Source organism: Arachis duranensis, chromosome 2, assembly GCF_000817695.3.
Source record: "Arachis duranensis cultivar V14167 chromosome 2, aradu.V14167.gnm2.J7QH, whole genome shotgun sequence".
NCBI lineage: Eukaryota > Viridiplantae > Streptophyta > Magnoliopsida > Fabales > Fabaceae > Arachis > Arachis duranensis.
In genome coordinates, this window is record NC_029773.3 from 82,360,546 (window position 1) to 82,368,790 (window position 8,245).

The following is an 8,245-nucleotide window of genomic DNA, read 5'->3' on the forward strand; positions in this document are numbered from 1 at the left end:
TTAACCTGCAATAATAGACTTAAAATTCCATCTAGAAGAAACATACCTCCGGAAAAAAGAAATCTTCACAAGAATTCAGTGTTTTCTCGGCAATTCTTTCACGAAGCCGTAAGAAGATAAAAGAAAATAGTTATAATCCGATTTTATATCATCGAAGCAAGCAATTCTATCCAGGCAAGGGACATTAATATCCAATTCCAGTGCAACCTCTATTGAAAATTAAATCAACAACAAAGAAAGAAAGACTATAGAGAATTAACTCCAATTCACTAATCATATTCTCACAATCTTGCTCCCTAACCTCGGCTCCCCTATACTTACTACACTTTTGGCTAATAAGATTTCTTCTAATAATTCAGTACTAGCAGCAGCTTGCAGTGTCATCTTGGCATACATAATCAAATGAATTGGCAATGCTAACAGTTAAAATATTGACAAACTCAACTAGAATAAGAATGCACTTGAATAGCATAGGAAAAAGAACCACAAACATTTTAGTTTAAGCAATATAGATCATAAAATGTATCAGTAATGCTGCCTTACCCATATTAACATATTCACCTAATCATGAGAAAAACAAATTATATTTAAATCTGTAACTGAATTTGAAGTTAGTACTCTATCTTTTTCTAATACTAAATAGGCAAGTGGTTTCTTTTTTTTTTTTTAATTTTGTTTTATCTAATCACATTGTACAACTAATTTGTGAAACTAATTGAGCTGAAGTAATGTGATAAATTAATTATGCTAATTAGATTTTAGAATATTGATGTGATTGTTATTAACAAAAGCAAATTCAGAATTTCATGATAAAAATAGTAAATAAAAAAATTGTAAAAGTAAATAATGTAACACCTCTTATTTTCAAAAAATTTAAATTATGAACGAGTTTTATTTTATTAAACTTTTTATCATAGAAATAATTTTATTAAAAATATTTAAATTTACTTTTATGGACTAAGGAAATTAATTAAATTATTTTTATTTTTTTAAAATTAGAATAGATATTTAAAACTAATTGATGAGTTTATAAATAAATGGTATTCTCAAAAATAATTAATTTTGATTTTTAATTACTACTCTATCTCCTATTTTTATTAAAATTACTAAACTACCCTTACTCCTCTTTTTTCAAATCTAACCCTAATTTCAAAATTAACTCACACACTCTCAACTCTTACCTCACTCGCTACATGATACGTGGTCAAGAGGGCATTTTTGTCATCTTAGAGCTAAGGGACAGAATGATAATCTTGTCATATTCAAGGATTTAAATTCTAGAAGAATTGTGTCATGCCAATCTTGGACATCAAAAAGACTAAGAGTTTGTCTCAAAAATAGTGGTGCTGAAAGGGCAACAATTCGTAAGGCCCATTAGGCTAAAGCAAGACAACAAGAAGCCCAATAAAGCTTTTCAAATTCATTGGGAGACAATTTTTATTAATTTTTGAATTTTAGTCATTTATTTTTAATTTGTTTTGCTGTTAGAGTTTGTTGGAAGATTTGATTTACTTTTAATTTGTTTAGTAGTATTTCTAGGGATTTTAAATTTAAATCAAATCTGATCTAATAAGATCAAATCTGATTTAAATAAGTTATCATATCTTTAGGATTTTAAAATTTAAATCAAATCTAATCTAATCCAATAAGATCAAATCTAATTTAAATTAGTTATCTTATCTTATCTTTTAGCTAGTTTGTTAGGGATCTATTTAAACACCTTTGGTGAGACCATTTACATAATTTTTTATGAATAAAATTTCTTTGCTTTATGCACATTTTTTTTGTGTGATTAAGTGATGTGAGTGATTTGTTTCGCTTGTTGCATGGAGAAAATTGAGTGATTCAATTTTCATCCCTCTGATTTAGGTTGTCAAGGACAAGTTCTTTGAAGGTCTAGTAGGAAGCCCTTCCGGTGACCTAGGTTGCTAAGAACAGATTTCTTAGAGGTCTAGTAGGAAAACTCCTTTATCTATCCTTTGTTTTTTATTATCTATCTTTTATGTTTTCACCATGTCTTTTCTATTGTACCCATTTATCTATCCTTTTTTTTTCTTATCATCTAGTATCAGTTACAGGCAAGGACGGATACATATAATGAGTTGTGGGGGCAAGAGCTCCCACTAGCATTTTGAAAAATTATAAAAAAAATATATGTATAAATATATATGTGCCCCCATTGAAAAATTATATTTGTCCCTATATTAAAAAAATACATATTAATTTGTGTCAAAATATTTATTTTATATATATTTTTAAAGTTTTAGAATTAAATTTTGATACACTATTAATGTAAAGTAGTTTTATATGTGTAAAGTAGTTTTACATATGTATCCAATTACGTAATATCATATCATAAAAAATAACTACTTTTTATATTAATTGTATTCAAAACAAATGTAATTAGATAATTATATAAAATATTTTACACCATCAATACATTAAAATTAAACTCTAAGTTGTATCTAAAAATATAAAATAAAAATATATATTAAATCAATTTAATAAAAAACAAAATATTATTATTGTAGTATTATTTAATTAATGAATTTATTTAGTTTAATATATTTAGTTGACGGTTATATCTCTGATTTTTTTTTCTACTTCACTTTAATATTTACTAAATTGAAAAATTTTATATTGAATATTTATTTTGATAATTATTTATCAATATATTAATATTGATAATAAATAAAGAATAATTATTTAATGTTTAATATTTTTATATTTTTTATTTTTTATTTATTTTAATATATTTATAAAATTTTTTATTTATCTACATGTTCTATGGGTCTTGTTTAGTCTCTTTGTTTTTTTTTCTTTAATTTCTGTAAACTCACGTTAGAGTAAAAAAATTCTTTTTTAATTTTGTTTTTGCATTTATCCTATCTTTAAGTCAGTGTCTGAAAAAAATATAAAAAATAATAAAAAAATGATTGAGGATTACGATAGTGATGATGAAGAAATCTCATATGCGAAAAAGGGTTCTCGGTTGAAAATTCTGCATTTAAAGGGAGGAACAATCCTGAAGCTTATTTCGAATGGGAAAGGAAGGTAGAGTCGATTTTTACAAATTGCATCCTTTCAAAGGAAAAGAAGGTTCGACTGGTACAAGCCAATTTTTCCGATGATGCCCATATATGGTGGACTGAATTAGGAAGATCTAGAAGATGGTACGGAAAGCGCCCAATTAGCAGCCAGGAGAAGATGAAGAAAATCATGAGGAGGCAGTTTGTGCCATCATCATACCACAATACATTTTTTGAAAAATTTTTTACGTTACAACAAGGCTCACAATCAGTGATGGAGCACCACAAGGAGTTTCTATATTTGATGGATATGGCTAATATTAAATAGAGTTCTGAGGTTCTTAAGGACCGATTTTTGTTTGGATTACGTGAAGAACTTGCAGATGAAGTCCAACATTACCGTTACACAACCATGGACAATTTGGTCAAATTGGCCATTGACTGGGAGCAAGTGCAACAAATGATTGCTCGCCATAACAAGAGGAATTCTTCTACGCCTATTTTTCATTCTTCTTCAAAGTCAGAGATGGAAGAATTTATTGAGTATGCTGTAGAGGGTGATGTATCCTTGGAAGATTCAATAGTGCAGAATTTTTCAACTGGGTCATTGGGATGTGAGCAATTTGAAGAATATGAGAGAAAAGAAATTGAGAAAGAGATTGAGTGTTTGAGTGAAAAGAATCCATGTTTGATTGAAAGCGAGGGATTTGAGAGAAAATATGAGAATAATGAGCGAGAGGAGTCAATGAGCGAAAAAGAAACTGAGTTCAATAAACACACTTGTGAGAGAGATCTAGAAAGTTCTAGCTTAGACAAGAGTGCATTAGTCTCATTGAAATTCACAGTCCTTAGTTTCTCATACATCTAACCATGAAATTTCTAGTGTTTTTATATCAAGTTTTTTAGGCTTTGTAGATGCGCTGGTCAATTATGGAGGCATTAATAGGGATGAAAAGGAAGAAAGACAAATTGCACACCTTGGACAAGATGGTAAAAGTATGGTTGGAAAGATTGAACTTGCACACATGAGGGACATAACCACAATTCAGTGGATAGAGAAGAGTCAACAAACCATGGTATTTGAATCCGAAGATCGGATTTGGATTTCTTGGAGGGAAGAAGCGCTTCTCATTCAAGATTCGAAGACAAATCTTTTTAAAGAGGGAGAGAATGATACGTGGTCAAGAGGGCATTTTCGTCATCTTAGAGCTAAGGGACGGAATGATAATCTTGTCATATTCAAGGATCTAAATTCTAGAAGAATTGTGTCATGCCAATCTTGGACATCAAGAAGACCAAGAGTTCGTCTCAAAAATAGTGGTGCTAAAAGGGCAACAATTCGTAAGGCCCATTGGGCTAAAGCAAGACAACAAGAAGCCCAATAAAGCTTTTCAAATTCATTGGGAGATAATTTTTATTAATTTTCGAATTTTAGTCATTTATTTTTAATTTGTTTTGCTGTTAGAGTTTGTTGGAAGATTTGATTTATTTTTTATTTGCTTAGTAGTATTTCTAGGGATTTTAAATTTAAATCAAATCTGATTTAAATTAGTTATCATATCTTTAGGATTTTAAAATTTAAATCAAATCTGATCTAATCCAATAAGATCAAATCTGATTTAAATTAGTTATCTTATCTTATCTTTTAGCTAGTTTGTTAGAGGTCTATTTAAACACCTTTGGTGAGACCATTTACATAACTTTTGATGAATAAAATTTCTTTAGTGCTTTATGCATATTTTTTTGTGTGATTAAGTGAGGTGAATGATTTGCTTCGCTTGTTGCATGGAGAAAATTGAGTGATTCAATTTTCATCCCTCTAATCTAGGTTGTCAAGGACAAGTTCTTTGAAAGTCTAGTAGGGAGCCCTTCCGGTGACCTAGGTTGCTAAGAACAGGTTTCTTAGAGGTCTAGTAGGAAAACCCCCTTATCTATCCTTTATTTTTCATTATCTATCTTTTATGTTTCCACCGTGTCTTTTCTGTTGCACCCATTTATCTATCCTGTTTTTTTTCTTATCACTACACGCACACACAATAAAAGCAGAGAGAGTGAAGATCGAGAAGAAGAGAGGGGAGGAAGGGACGACGCCGGCGGGGCTGAGAGTCGCCGTCGCCGTCGTTGTCGCAGATCAGGAAGGGAGAGGGAGAAGGAGATCAAAACAGGGAATCGGGAAAGGAGAAAGAAAAAAGCGCGAGAGAGGAGGTGCTATCTCACCGTCCTCGCTCTCACCCCTGGAGACCGTCCCTGCTGCAAGTATGGGGCTTCGAAGAGAGAGAGAGAGAAACACAATGGCCAGAGAGAGGAGAGTCTCGTGAGGAGGGGGGAGCTGGTATGCCTCTACCATTGTTGTAGGCTGTGCCACCGCGCCTCTGGTCACCGGGAACCGCGCTGACGTCGCCGAAAGCCACTGCCAGAAACTCTACAAGTTTGCTCTAGCTTCGCTTTGCTTCTGCCGGTTCTGTCCTTGTCGGTGAGGATCACCGGAGCTGCCGATGCTCCATCTCCTTATTTCTGTTGGTAAGACTAATCTTGTTCTGTCTTGTCTTGCCATAAAGCTCTATTATTGACTCTATCCTATCCTGCTTGATGTCCCTTTCTGTCTTTGCTCAGTTTTAAACCCTGGTAGGCTATTGGATTCGCTGCCATTGTTACTGTGGTTGTTCCATGTTGTTGATACTAGGGCTGTTGTTGATGTTGCTCTAGTGAGAAATCGAAGTTGTTGCTACTACCTCAGTCCAAATTTCATGCTCTTTCATTCCATTCTACTTCAACCATTCTCACTTTTTATCTTGGAAGAAGAAGAAGACGGGCTCACACGGAGGAGGAGAAAAGGAAGATATGCTCTTAGGTGAAGGACGGCAAGTTTCCTCAGGCATCGGAGAAGAAAAAACTTTGCTGATTTGCTCTCTACCTCTCTCCGTGACCGTGACTCCGTCTCTAGTCTCTACTCTCAAGCGTTGGAGAAGAAGAAGCAGCCTCATTCTGAACTCTGATTCTCTAAAGGTTTAGGGTTAATTTTTGAGGTAAAAATTAAGTGGGAATTGACTAAAGCGAGGGACGATGGAAGCAAAAGCGGGTATGATTTTTTGTTGATAAAAATCGACGACAATTTTCATCTAAATTTATCGACAACAAAAGCAGTCGATATTATAATTATTAAAATAGACAATCAATCCGTCGATTTTAAAGAAAAAAATTTTCAACCCACCACTTCGTTAGCAATGTGACGCTAATACCAATATGTTAGAAGGTTGATAAAATAATAGACGACATGGTCGTCGATTTTAATATTTTATTTCTAATAATTTATTTTTCATTTTATCGACGATAAGCTGTCAAAAAATATCAATGAGAAATATGACCATCAATTTTTGGCATCGATAATTATATTGTTTCTTGTAGTGCCTGCAGACCGAGTGATGCACCAATTTGAGTATGCACAACCTATCTCTGAACCTAGAAAACTCATTAGAGTAGAAGACCATTGTATCACTGTTCATGGAGTGTAACTTCGTGACCGAAGAATGTTACATGTGGGATGGATAAAGGATTGGTAAAGTTTGGTAAGATTCTTTCCAACCACCGAAAACTTTGGTTTATTGATTTCTGGCTTTCTGCTTTGTCAACCAAGTCTTTTGGTAATTGATAGTGTAGTTGAACCTTGATTGGACTTTAACAATTATAGATGTTACCTTCGTGAATAGGTCAATTTTAACCAATGGCCTTATAGTTTCAGTGATGAGCGGATATTTTATACACTTTTTGGCATCATTTTCATATAGTTTTTAGTAGTTTTTATTAAGTTTTTATAGGTTTTAGTGTTAAATTCACATTTTTGAATTTTACTATGAGTTTTTGTGTTTTGGTACAATTTTAGGTATTTTTTGGCTGAAATTGAGGAGTTGGAGCAGAAGTCTGATTCAGAGACAGAGAAAGCACTGCAGATGCTGTCCAGATCTGATCTGCCTGCATTCGGAAGGACTTTTCTGGAGCTACAAAAGTTCAAATGGAGCGCTCTTAACGGTTATGGAAAGCTGACTTCCAGAGCTTTCCAGCAATATATAATATTTTATATTTTGCTTCGGATTAGAAGGCCCAAAACTGGCGTCCAATGTCAGCTACCTGCCTCCTTCCAGGCGTCCAGCGCCCAAAGAGCAGAGACCAATGTACAAACGCCTAGAGAGGACCCCCTAGCTAGTGTTCCATGTCCTAGGAGCCTCATAGCACGTGTATCTCATCAAAGCTCATCCCAAACACTCACCAAGTGGGCCTCAAAAGTGGATTTTAGCACTAAATAGACTGTTTTACCCTTACTAGTTATCTGTTTAGTATTTAAGGGGTTTATTTCATGTAATTTAAAGCTTTTTGGATGACATTCAGCCATATTCACATTTTACATTGTGTTTTTTTACTTTCAGTATGAGTTTCTAAACCTCCTAGGTTGAGGGAAAGATCCCTGCTGAGTCCTATGAATTAATAAAAGTACTATTGTTTCTTCTTCGATCCGTGTTTGATCTATCTCTAAGATGTATATCCGATCTTCATCGTGGTGAGCAGGATGATCTGACAAATTAGCTCTGTTCATCACATTAAGACGAACGTGCTTGAAAAACATCCGTGTCTCTTGGGTTCGTGTGAGTACCTGGAAGAAAAGCACGAGCCAACAGCTATGTTTATACATCTCTCAGACAGTTACTCCACGACTTCGTTGGGGACTTCTCGAGACACTAGTTCATCCGATTTCCGGGGAGATTAGGGTCTCCGTCGTATAGGCTAGAATCCAAAGAAGCAGTGTTCTCTAATCCAGAAGATTCGACCTTGTCTATGGCATTTTGAGTAGGATCGCCAAGAGAATGACCTGCTAAGCGCTTCACCCTTCGTCAGATTGAATGACCCCGGCTAATAGCCACGGCCAACGGCGTTCATTCTGTAGCAAAGGAGATCAATGACCACGGGCAATGGCTTTGATCACTTATAGCCTACCATAGAAGAAGATCATTCACAAGCAAGGAAGACAGTAGTACCAAAGTTAATTCAGAAAGACAAAGTAACTCCAACTCTCAACTCTATTCCCATCATATAATTCCTAGTATTCCTTTCATAGTTTCATGATATTTATCCAACTCTATATACTTAATCCAACAACTTCTGATTTTGCCTGACTAAGACCTGCAAGACAACCATAGCTTGCTTCAAGCCACAATCCTCGTGGG